Raw genomic sequence first — 13,110 nt, 5'->3', positions numbered from 1 at the left:
AGTTGATCAGCCGAGGCCTCGGACCGGGCTGGCGCCCTTGGAAGATGGTTGGCCGAGGCCCCAGGGGTAACCGGCCGAGCCGCCTGCTCGGGCCGGATTCTCAGAGAAGTCCCTGGCAGCGATTGCCCGGGCATGGTGATGACGTCGTCCTTCGGAGCGGAGATCCTCGGACCGTGTCGCCGTCCGAGGCTAGGTCAGGCCTCGCCGAAGGTGTCGTCGATGCCGAGGGTGCTACAGCTCCCTTCCAGCGTCAAGACCCGAGCCTACAGGGTCAAAGTGTCTTGTAACGTGTGCCTTCTGCGGCCGCCGAGGCCAGAACACACACCCTCACTGCGTTGTAAAGCTGCGTCTCTTTTCCTCTTGTTTCGAGTATCTGGACTTTTTGTCGGCAACAGGGATGTTTGTGCGAGCGAGAGTTGCTTCTCGCGGAAGGTGATGAGTGAGGTATCCGTATCCTGGAGGCGTGGGAGTCCCTCGGCTCGGTCGGCCTTGCCGCTTACGCGTACTTTCACCCGTCCATGAAGCCCTATCACCGACTCGGTCGAGAAGGCTCGAAGGATCGCTTCGGCAGAAGGGCTTCCGAACGTAAAGACTTGTTCGATCCGTGGAGCCACTTTATCCGAACGCGAGTTACTTATCGCAGAAGGTGATGAGTGAGGTATCCGTATCCCGGAGGCGTAGGAGTCCCTCGGCTCGGTCAGCCTTGGCTGCTTACGTGTACTCCGTCGTTTCCAGGACCCACTTTTCGAAGTAGTCAAAAAGCACGAAAGATATTTGCGAGGCCGACCCTTCCTTGTTGACTAAACTTTGCGCGAGTGCGAGGTATATGAACAACTTGGAAACATCTTATCTCTACTACTTATTAAGGCTCTAAAGGTAGCCTGCCGTTCTGACAATCTGGATCGTCCATCGCTGTTGTTCAATCTGGATCGTCCATCTGCGCGCGCAAAAATTCAATACATGTTCACAATACCACCAACTAATTCCAAGAGCTGATTGTTTTCTTTGTAGCAGCCGCGTTTATAAGTTGCTATCGCACTCTTTTGCTAGCCGATATGGTACCATTTATTTGCGCCGCGGTAGAGAACATGAAATTTATTTGGCTGGCTGATACGAGGCCCATCTATCAATTCAATTGTATATGGCCCATCTAGAAAAAACCCTAGAGATGTCCGCAGGCTCTCCGTCGGTCGCGGCTCTCGCGCGGCGGCTCCTCACCCGCCGTCGGTCGCTCCTCACCCGCCCCACGCCTGACCAGCGCCATTACTCCTCATCCCGCAGGCAGTCTCGGGTCCCTGTTCCCGCTGTCGCTCGTGGCCCGCTCCACCAGCACGCAGGCATCACCCTCGGCCACGGCCTCCGACCACCAGCCACGCTTCGCCGCTAACCCCCTCGCGGCGGCTTCCATTCGGTCCCTGCCCTCCACGCCATTCTCTTCCTGACCTCGCCTTCAAGTTCATGTCCCCGTCGTCGCCCATGGGCCTGCTCCATCGGCCCGCCTCACCCTCGGCCACGGCCTCCAACCGTCGGCCCTGTTTCACCGCCGACTGCACGCCCTGCCCTGTGCCGGCTCTTGCCCTCCCCTGACTCGTCGGCCCCGTTTCGCCGCCGACCGCACACGCTACCGTGCGCCGGCTCCTGCCCTCTCCTAACTTGGTCGGCACCAACTTTGCAACTTACAGGTGATTTGTCCAAGGAGATGGATTTACTGAGCAGTGGTACATCTTTTGAAGAGGCTGTCAAACCACGGAAGTGGCTTAATCCAACGGATTGGGGGAGGAGAGCCTGGTGCCGTTCGAGATTGGGGCCTCATGAGGTAAATTCAGAAGCAAGGATGGCGACGACGATGACCCCGACGACATCGTCCCCATGGACACCCAAGGTACGATGCAATTTCACGCGCAGAATGAGCTGTTCAAAATCTGCAGGGTAGTTAGCATCATATTGGAGAAAACTGTGCACACCTTTACTTTATCCAATATGATCAGAGGCCCAGCAACACCAGATACAGTCCTGTACTCTGCACAGGTACACAGGTAAATTACTAACTACTGACTATGGTACACAAGTTCTACCAAGAACTAAATGACTAAAAGACCCCAAAATACCTGACTGTTGGTGTCTTAGGTGGTTAAAACTGTCAAGCAGTATAGCATAAACAAAACTCAAAAGACTTGAAAACTGGAACACAGTAAATACATGCTGAAACTTTGAGTGTTTTCCATCAGAACGCTTTCTCACATATGACAGAAATGCATTGTAGAAAATATCACTATAACTGCAACACAACGAGTACTGCTGGCTTCAGCTAAATGATTAGCATAATTGGATTTGGCATATGGGACAACTGAGATTATGGATCCATAAAACAAAAAACTTTGAAGCAGTCCATTACAAAACAGTGTCTAGAAACTACATCTACATCTGTAGTGACATAACCGGTGAAACAGAATCTTCTCAACATATGCAGGATCACAAAATTTGGAATAACTCTTAACGATCATTTTTTTTGAAATTTCGGTCGTCCAAAACCACATTACAGGGGCTAATGCATATAAATAAGTTGTTGTCGTTCAAGGTTTTAAGCATAGTAATCCAATGTAGAAAGCACATTCAAGCTATTGTATGTATAATCTATAGGTGTTCAGTAATTTAAATGATGCATTATCAAGTACATGTGGGATTGGATTTGGGAAATCCAAAGTCCAATTTAACCCTGCCTGCTTTGGATGTACATGAATATGATCTGTTTGGATTTGGACATCCAAAACCATGTGATCAAATAAAGCAAAATAATGTTCATTTCACTTGTCTCTACGACCATGGCACAACCTGACATGGTGTTCCATTGAATAGGTCACTGGAGTGGAGTGGGTGACATACCAAGCACAAAGCAACTAGACTTTCTCATCCGAACCATCATGTGACCTCCATAGACCACTGGCGTCAAAGATGAAGCAAGATAATGTCATTTCACTTGTCTCTACGACCATGGCACAACCTGGCATGGTGTTTCATTTAATAGGTCACTGGAGTGGAGTGGGTGACATACCAAGCACAAAGCAAAGGCATATGTAGGGTGATGATGATGCCGTAGTGATGGGCCTTGAGGTAGAGCACGGAGGCAGTAACGTAGCGGAGTGCAACAAGCAGTAGCTAGACAATATAGGCATTGACCAAGTAGAGGTTAATACAGACACCAACAGCTCCGGGCCAGGACCATGTTGTGTACCTCAATATGGTCATGACTTGGAGTTCTGCAGTGAGGATCATGTGGAGTGTCCAGTGCCTGATGGATGAAGGCTAACATTGGAGTTTCACAGTGAGTAGTTTTGCGGAGAGCTCTGGCTGGAGATCTGACATGATAGATGAGATGAGAGAGTCAGCTTCGCTTGGTGGTCAAGTTGCCTGTGATGGGGAAGGGGAAGAGTAAGACGCCTTCCTGAGATGGTTGGGTCACGATGAATGCGATGGCTGATGGTTGGATCATGATGGATGGATTCCAACTTGAGGGACTTGGATTAAATTAGACTCTTAAGCACATTGAGATATGTTTGGACTGGATGGTGGACTTTCTGTAGTAGGATTATAATTGGATTCCTTTGTTAGGATTTGGATTTTGGTCCAATCCCCCCTAATAAGGTAACATGATAACTAAAAGTTTATATATTGCATTACAACCACATAGCAGCATATCACAAGATGGGTAATATTAATTCGAATTTATGCAGCCAAGGATCAGAGGCACGTACGAAGACAACTTCTAGAGTTGTAATAAGTCAAATTATTTAAGTTTGGCTGACTTTATAGAAAACAATACCAACATTTATGATGCCAAATAAGTACACTATGAAATACTAATTGGCCCTTTTTTTTGCTTTGATTTAGCTTATTCTTCTGATAACACCGATTTAGTTAGATATAGATCTTCTGTTCTACGGTCGTGCTGTGTTATTTAAATCCTGCTCCAAATTGCAAATGCAATTCTGTTATTGGAAGGTTTTAATTAAGATACTCGTTTTCGAATCAAACTGCTGCTCAAGTCTCCTGTTCTTCAGCTGAAGATCATGCTTGCTGTGGAGCCTTTGATACCATCAGAGGGACCAAAGATTGGAGAGCACATTTCGGTTACACGGTCAGTACATAATCTCTACTACTTATTAAGGCTACAAGGGTAGCCTGCCTCTCCCTCGTTCTGCCTTTTCTCAATCTGGACCGTCTGTTTGTTGCCATACCTCCGTTTTCGTGTATCGTCCGTCCATCCCGCGTCCCCCCGCCCGCATGAGCAACCTAGCTCTCGCTCGTCCGTCTGCCGCCACCACCTCCCCACATCCCCTGCGTGAGTTGTCCCCCTGTGTTCGCTCCGTGCGTCGGCCTCCCCGTGCGCAACTGCCCCACCACCACCTCCGTGTGTTCTCTCCCCATGCGGGACCACCCTCCGCCGTAGCCGTGACCTCTCTTAGACTCCCCTCCTCCCCTGCCTCCACCGCCCTCCCCTAACACCGTTACCACCGCCGCGCCACTCGCTCCCGCAGATCTAGATCCAGTGGACATAACTCTAGGGCCTCGGCGCAGGCAGCCTGGGAACGCGGTCGCGTAGCCAAGCATGGTCGACCTCGGTGTCGTACGGCCTCACGAGGGTCGGCCTCAGCGCACGGCAGTTACAGAGGCGTACGACCCCGCAAGGATCATCCACCCACGCGATTGATCCACTGCGTACTCTACGACGGCTAACAAGAAGCGCGACATCGAGATTAGGTCGATGTGTTGCATCGTGCTCGCCTTCTCCCCTCTGTCGGGCCTTTCTTGAGCCTCCCCACAACCCGCATGTGAGCCACGCAGCCTGCGGCAGCGGTGAAATGGCGAAGCTAGACTGCATCTTCTTCAGGTCAGAACCCACCCCTGACCTCTCGCCCCTTTCTTACAGTTCCTTGCAGGAGTGAGATTTATCATTATTTAGTTCTTCATGTCTTGCACGAGCTGACGCTGGACATGGAGGAGGCTAGGAGACATTCAACATTGTCCTTTCCCAGTGAAAGTCCTCCATAAAAAAGCCTTAATTAGTGGGGAGTAACATTGTAATGGTTGTTGGCAAATCTCTACTACTTATTAAGGCGGTAAGGGTAGCCTGCCGTTCTGCCTTCGTTCAATCTGGATCGTCCATCGTTGTTGTTCAATCTGGATCGTCCATCGCCATACTAACCTGCTAGACGCGCCCTCCTCACCCCGCCCCATCCGCGCGCGCTCGCTTCGCACAAAAAATCAACACAAGTTGACAATACCAAGAGCTGATTACACGAGCTGACTGCTTCCTCTATAGCAGGAAGGTTTATAAGTTGCTACCGCAACCTTTGGCTGGCCGATATGGTACATTATATTTGCGCCGCGGTAGCCTGCGTGGGCTGCGTTATTTGGTTAACGTATGAGGCCCATCTATCAATTAAATTCTATAAGGCCCATCTACTTCATCACCGCAGGCAGTCGCGCGGCGCTCTCATCCCCGCAGGCAGTCGCGCGACACAAAGCAACCGCGAGCAGGAGGTAGAGACGAAGACCCGCCGCCACCGGGGATGGCCCAAGCGCCGTCGCACCCCCTGGCCCCTCACCGCGGTCCTCCCTCCATCGCCCTGCCTCCCCCCGCATCCCCCGCCGTTCCTTCATCCACAATCCCTCTCACGTCTCTGCAATCCCACCCAGCCCCAATCCCCACTGCCCTCGCCGCCATCCCCGAGGACTTCCCAAGCAACCGACCTTCACCAAGTGCTTCGACTATGCTCCTCAGTGCCCCGATCCGGAGCCTCTGAGCCTCGATCCCTCCTCCTCAGCGCCGCCGGTGCCCCGCATGCTCCCGTTCTCCGGTGCCGGCCATGGTGCCCCCCCGGTCGTAGCAGCCTGCGCCGGATAAGCCTCTGGAAGAGAACCGGTTCATCCGGCGCAGCGAGGCGGCGAAACAGGCTGCCGCCGAGGCCGAGCGGCCCTCGGCTCCCAGCACGCAGCAACCGAGGTTGTCGCCATAGGAAGCCGTGAAATGTGCGGTTGAACTCCTGGGCGGCGGGGGCCATAGCGGCGAAGATGGCAGAGGGCGTGGTGGCGGGGGTCGTGGCTCCCATGGCCGTGGCTCGGGCCGTGGCAGGGGACCGCGGGTCTGTTGATGTGGAAGACGATCGGGAAGCGATCTACTTGGGGGACAGCTGATGGCGATAGGCTAGAACAGCGTCTCGGCGAGGACAAGGTGAAGATTCTGGAGCAGGCGTTCATGGAGGCAGCAGATAATGCGCTGCCACATCCAATGGAGGATGCTTACCTCGAGGCTTGTCACACAAACAACATGGTTTGATTGTCTTGATGAATGTTTGATTGTCTTAATTATCTGCCATTATCATGGTATTATTCGTCTTCAGTACAATGAATGTTTGATTGTCTTGATGAATGTTTAGTTTTGATCTTTGATTTCGAATATATTTTATGGACTATCTATATGTCGGTTCTCTATACAAGTATTGTTGGGATTCTTTGTACTGATACTCAGTTGTATATATGTTTCTCAGGAATGGAAAATGTGCATATATGGTGCTGATTGCAGTGAGATTAGCCTCGTCCAAGTTAGGGGATCTGGTATGTTAAAGGATTCTGCCTGGTTATATTGATTTTATTATTAGATAATTAATTACCCTCATAGACACACCTGTGTTTTACTTAAGCATGTTTTGATTTTGTTTCCTGTTTTAGCCATGAACTAGACAAGATTAGAAGTTTAAAGAGGCCTTACATCAAGAGAGTACAAGATCGCCATAAGGAAGTACAAGTCTTTGAGGAAAGTGACCTTATGAGAAGCTTGAGAAAAATCAACTTGAAAGTGACCTTCATGATGATGTATGACCATTTTCTTATTTTAGCAAGACACATTGTAGACGCAGCCCTGTTTTGCCCTGCTTTCTATCACTAATTTAAATTGTTCTTCTTTCTTATCTTGTGCAGACAATAAATTGTCTCAAACGCAACACTATTGAAATGGAGGGATACATTCGCCCTCTTGACGTAGTCATAATTGTGTTGCAGTATATACCTTGCTCTGATGTTAGTTTTTTGTTTTAATCAATAATTAACAGTAGACAAGCTTTTATGTTATATCATTCATTAGCATACATACTCATTCTTTTATTATATTTATATTTCCAGGACCAGCATTCTGATGGTGTTGCAGATGATCATCCCAGCGATTCCTTATTCTCTCCAACATACCATCATCACAAGGTTCGTGATTTGAATAAATAACCTAACGAAAGGTATAAAGATAATAAAATTGTCTGATTTGTTGCCCTGTATATTTGTTGCCCACATCGTAGTTAAATTGTTTACCTTTGTTGAAATTAGTTCTTCTAGGCAGCGATTTTTGTATAGCCTTGATCTTGTGAGATATTGTATGAGACACTAAACATCTTAAACAAAATGCTTCCAATTAAATATCAATCGGTGATTATTTCTATTATGCACCATTGTATAAGAGTTGTTTAACATAAGGCATATTATTTATGTTCATTAATTCATGGTAATTTTGTGCTAGATCACAACGCCTTTATAACATATAATGATAACCACTTGAAAAACTTTTTAGTTCTATTTTGGTTGTTTATCATACTTTTTCAGCAGCAAAACTTTGTTATTTGCAGCAGCAAATAACAAAACTTTGTTATTTGCAGCAGCAAGCTCAAGCAGTTATCTTATGTTCTGAACTTTGTTATGCACATGAAATTTGTTCATATTTTAGTTTGCAAGTTATTTTATTTATTTACCAGTTACTTTCACTTGTCTAAGTTGTATTGGCTGTAGCAGTTAGCATGCATGAGTGTTGATATGAACATTTTAAAGATGGAACAATCCTTTTTAGACTACCAGCAGGCACAAGAACTTAGCTTTGGTTCTGAACTTTGTTATTTGCAGCAGCAAGCTCAAGCAGTTATCTTATGTTCTGAACTTTGTTATGCACATGAAATTTGTTCATATTTTAGTTTGCAATTTATTTTATTTATTTACCAGTTACTTTCACTTGTCTAAGTTGTATTGGCTGTAGCAGTTAGCATGCATGAGTGTTGATATGAACATTTTAAAGATGGAACAATCCTTTTTAGACTACCAGCAGGCACAAGAACTTAGCTTTGGTTCTGAACTTTGTTATTTGCAGCAGCAAGCTCAAGCAGTTATCTTATGTTCTGAACTTTGTTATGCACATGAAATTTGTTCATATTTTAGTTTCCAAGTTATTTTATTTATTTACCAGTTACTTTCACTTGTCTAAGTTGTATTGGCTGTAGCAGTTAGCATGCATGGGTGTTGATATGAACAGAGTAGTTCAATACTAGGTATAGTGACTACTTTCAGAGAGTTCATAGTATGTTTCCTTTATTGCAATTCCAAGGAGATTTGAGTAATGCAAGTTCTTCAAATTTAAGCATTCATCAGTATTATGTATCAAGATGTTGTATATTCACCTCTCCGGACTTGTGTAAATGTTTCTTAGTCCTAATGCACTAAGGTTCCTTTTTTGCTCTTTTAAATCTGCAAGGTGGTGTCTGTTTTTTATTCAACAGGAGGTCTACGTGGCGGTGTCTATAGGTTAGTAGTTTAAATTTGAATTTATGTGGGTTGTGATGACTCCTGAGTCAATTTCTCACAATTTGCAATGTCTTTTCTATTCTGTAATTATAAAATCGACTCCTTCCATTTGTGTGAGGAGTTGAATTTAGTGCTATTGTTTCCTGCAAAGTTTAATACAGTGGACAATATAGGTTTAGTATATAGTGTTTTGCTCTATTGTTGTTACAATTAGCACAAGCTGAAGAGAATTCATTGTTTCTGTTAGTATCTATATATGACTGCATTTACCTGAACTGGATTTTGTGTTATTATTTTACGTACATTTATGTACATTTTTTGGGGTGAGAGTGATAAAGGTATAGGGGTGGAAAACACCGTTTTGCTTTTTGGATTTGGCTGCTATATGGCTAAAGGTTGGTTCATTGTTCAGATATGTCAGAAATATAGAACTTATATCTAGATGAGTAGATAACTCCTAAAATCTCTACTACTTCTTAAGAGAGGGTCGTAGGCGTCCACACACAGGCTATAAAGATCCATCACCATCCAAGGCACACTTACCCCTGCTACATGAGTGGCATTTCCGATCTGGCCTCGATCGATACATATGGATTATTGGAATGATTTATGCTTACTACCACTAGCAATGTGGCATTGTCTATTTGCCCAGTGTGTTAGGAAAGAGTAGATTAAATGGTTGAAATCGTACATGAACGAGTTCTATTTGTTTAGTGTCTTATTATTATAGCACGTGATGCCAATGAATTTCGATGTTTGCAGGTCTCGATGTCAAGCCTGGTTCCACTGTTAAGTGTGAGCCTGGATATGGTTTTATGCTGCACCTTTCCCAGGTAAAACTTGTTGCTACTGTACTTACTTTCATCTGTTGGATTGTAGTTGCTTTCGTCTGTTGGATTGTATTTACTTTTCTCTGTTTTACTTTTTGATTGCTCTGCATACTTATGATTTGATCTGGCAGGCTGCTCTTGAGGAATCGAAGAATAGTGATAATGCGCTATTGCCTTGATGTATGTCAAAATTGATGATCAAAAACTTGCCATTGGAATCCTCTCTGTTGACAAGAACCCACACATACAATTTGATCTGGTTTTCGATAAAGAGTTTGAGCTGTCGCACACATCAAAAACTACCATCGTCTTCTTCACTGGCTACAAGGTTGAGCAACCATTCAAGGAAGATGGATATCCTTTTTTATTTAGCATTGAATTAGTTCTATTTCAAGTAGAAGTGATCAGAACTTTTTTTGTTTCCTTGACCTCTTGTTTGCCTTCTTCCACAATGGATCTTGATTCTGAAGATGAAGACGAGGAGCTGAATGTTCCAGTAGTCAAGGAAAATGGTATTTATACCTTATCTGTTGCCTGTTTTTGCTGGTGGTGTTTTGGGTTGTTTGGATTATGAATGCATTTACTTGTCTCAAGGCAAAGCTGGTGGGAAGATACAGAAAAGTCAAGAAAAGGCAGTTCCTTGAATTTTTCAAAAAGAAAGGTCATTCTTTGTTTCCTACCTATTATAGTTTCTTGGTTGTTCTATGAGAACATAGTTGAAGTAGAATTGGTTGTTGACAGCTATGAAGTTACTCTGATGTCATGTCAGAATTTCTTCAACCGCTATTTTTACCTAGGGATAATCTTGTATATCCTGTGAAGCCATCTCACATCTTATTGTGTTAAAAACAGTTAATTGATTCAGCATAGTAAAGCATAAGAATATTTGGTTGTTCATTTTTTAATAATGTATCTGTTTCTGATTCACCTTCGATTTTTACAGATTTTTACAGATATTTTTAATAATGACCTCGGTGGACCCTATGCATTTCTTGAGGTATGAATATTGTGTGCATAAGCTAGAGCATATGATTGTCATAGTCACTTCTGATCAATTTTACTTCTAAGGCATGTGTTGGCCTCAATAATGTCATGAGATACCAATAATAATTATTCTCTATATTTGGCAGCCACCTTTTGTTCAAAGACCCCTTCTATATAAGATACAGGCAAGGAGAAAAAAGAGGTTTGGCCCTTAAACGATTTGTCAGATATTTTAAACATTTGATCTCGCTGTGTACCATTCCATGTTCAGTTCAACAGCTTGATAAGTGAGGTTTAATATCGTGCCTATGTCTCCTATGTTTAATGTCATGGCATGGGCACAGCCAAGAGTGGTGAGCACCAGCGGTGCACTTTACCAATTTAGGATTAGGACTATAGTTTCTTTGTTAGTTAGTTTTTTAGCTGTCGCCGTTGTAAGATCATTTGAGGCTTGGCTTATTGGAGTTTCTCTTCCAGTTTCCTTTACTATTCTTTAGGAACTATGTACATAGAATAAGTAATATAAATTGTTGGTGTCTTCTTCTCATGATTCTGTTTTTACTTGGCTACAACTCCAAAAGTTGTAGGATTAATATATCATTTTGGTGTCAAATAATGGAGTTGGTCATTTATTTGTTTGTGTTAGAAATCTGGAGTCTTTTATTGCTCTGAATGCCCAGCAGCTAAATAAGGGTATTTTTCTGAATTTAGTCACACCTTTTCATTAATAAGACCAAAACATTTTATTTCATAAATGTCAATGAGGTTTGGAGAAGAGAAGAGAGAGCAATAACCAAGTAACCAACAATCCACACACTGTTATGCTTCTATTTTTTTATACATTCAAGTTTTCAACTTCTAATAGACGTCTTAACTAGATGGCTTCATATTCTTCATGTGCATAGTAAATAATTACTGAGGTGTTATCTTTTTTATGAACTACCTGCACTATTCAAACAAGAAACTTGTTTGTTGCTGTTATTGGTCTGTGTTTGACAGTTTATCTCTACCAATGCAGGATTCAGATAACTGTATCACTTTATGCAAGTACAAATACACAAGCACAGAATATCTTTCCCCTTTATGTACTTTTAGCTAGACCTACCAGTAATATTTCGCTTGAGGGGTAGGTGCAACTCTCCTCAGTTTGTGAAAACGAGTAATGAATTTTTAAGTTTGCCTACTATAGGATCTTATTTCTGATGCACGATTCATTTTTCAGCATTCTCCGATATATCGAGCGGGATGATGCTTGGTGGACGTGTACATACTAATGTGATGCACCTTAGCCACAGCGAGGTGGACGACAAACCTAACTCTACTGGATTCTAATGTCCACTCGTCTTTTGTCCTCTTGCAGATTAATCGTCTCGAAGCTTCCGATACACTCAGTTCTCACATGAACGAGTGGGATGGACCTCCCTAGAAACCAAACACCCCTGAATCGCAGTCATCATCAGAGAACGACAATCCGTGTGCTGTTGCGATGTAGTAGTACTACTGAAGCACAGAGCGAACCGCACAGGCTAGCCCGCACGGAGCGAACCACACGGGAAAAGCTGATGGGAAGAAACAGAAAAGTCAAGAAAAGGCAGTTCCTGCAGCTTCAAAATCAAGTCCGGCTTCCAAGAAGAGCAAGGATGACGATGATTCTGATGAGGACGAGACTGATGATTCTAACGAGGACGAGACAGACGATTCTGATGAGGGTGAGGGTTTGTCTCCTGAAGAAGGCGATGATGATGTGAGTTAGTTGAAAGATGGAGAAATGGTTTGTCTTCATCTCAGGGTTGTTCCATATTTATGAACTTTGATTTGATTGTCCTGTTGTAGGATTCAAGTGATGAAGATGATACCAGTGACGATGAGGAGGAAGACACTTCAACTCCTAAGAAGGTATGGCCATCATGGATTTACTTATTTTTCTAATTTATTGTTATTAGATAATATCAATGTGTTGTTGTTTCTTCAGCATGAGGCAGGCAAGAAGAGAGCTGCTGAAAGTTTCGTGCTGAAAACTCCTCTATCTGATAAGAAAGCAAAAGTTGCCACGCCGTCAGCTCAGAAGACAGGTGTGCCATTGAACGGACTAACAAAACTGTCGTCGAAGATTGTATAGGTGTGACTCTGTTCAAGGATAGTCTTGAGGTTCTAGAACAGAAGAGTAGTGGTGTGCATCAGTGTATCTGTTTACAGGATAATAGTGGTTGGTTAGGTGTGTGCAGAAAAAGTTTAGCGTTATGGTTTGTATGTGATACATATTAACTGTGCCTTGGAATGTTCATGTGTTGTCCTGATTTCGTGTGATATCTCTTGTTCAGTTCAAGTTGCGTTTTCTACATGGCCATGGGGACCATCTGCCGTCATTTTCTTTTTGTGATTTGGTGAAAAAGGAAAGGATGTGCACCTTTGCAAGCGGGCATGGAGATGAGCTGCGCTATTTTTTTTACAAAATGTCTGCTGGGATTGAACTGTCTATTTTATAGAAAGATATTTTCTTTTAATGTCAATGGAAAAATTACAAATTGTACAGATCCCATATATATAGCTAAGGCCAGTGAGTGTTACAATGTTTTGTCGGTTGATGTTATGTCAGTCTTTCTATTGTTAATTCCGAAAGTAGATTTTATGCCGATGAACCTTTATAAAAAAAGTCTCGTTATCTCTCCTTTTATAATAAACT

The 13,110-nt window shown here is 43.9% G+C and overlaps 1 long non-coding RNA gene and 1 pseudogene across 2 annotated transcripts; both read left to right on the top strand.

Annotated features, from left to right (window-relative positions):
- The first annotated feature begins 1,347 nt into the window (after positions 1 to 1,347).
- LOC103636470 (histone deacetylase HDT3-like) lies at positions 1,348 to 12,755 on the top strand (annotated as a pseudogene). Its single transcript, XR_004852271.1, has 14 exons — positions 1,348 to 1,882; positions 2,857 to 3,642; positions 4,059 to 4,135; positions 6,549 to 6,615; positions 6,730 to 6,873; positions 6,979 to 7,058; positions 7,180 to 7,254; positions 8,564 to 8,613; positions 9,376 to 9,446; positions 9,575 to 9,797; positions 9,894 to 9,955; positions 11,969 to 12,171; positions 12,261 to 12,323; positions 12,400 to 12,755. The product of XR_004852271.1 is annotated as a histone deacetylase HDT3-like (transcript).
- Positions 10,393 to 11,043, top strand: LOC109942029 (uncharacterized). The gene is made up of 3 exons (XR_002264696.2): positions 10,393 to 10,440; positions 10,574 to 10,629; positions 10,772 to 11,043. It is a non-coding gene; the product is annotated as an uncharacterized lncRNA (long non-coding RNA).
- Positions 12,756 to 13,110: the final 355 nt, after the last annotated feature.

This window comes from Zea mays, chromosome 8, assembly GCF_902167145.1.
Source record: "Zea mays cultivar B73 chromosome 8, Zm-B73-REFERENCE-NAM-5.0, whole genome shotgun sequence".
NCBI classification, from domain to species: domain Eukaryota; kingdom Viridiplantae; phylum Streptophyta; class Magnoliopsida; order Poales; family Poaceae; genus Zea; species Zea mays.
Note: the sequence above shows the minus strand (reverse complement) of the source record. Positions and strands in the feature narration are given on the sequence as shown.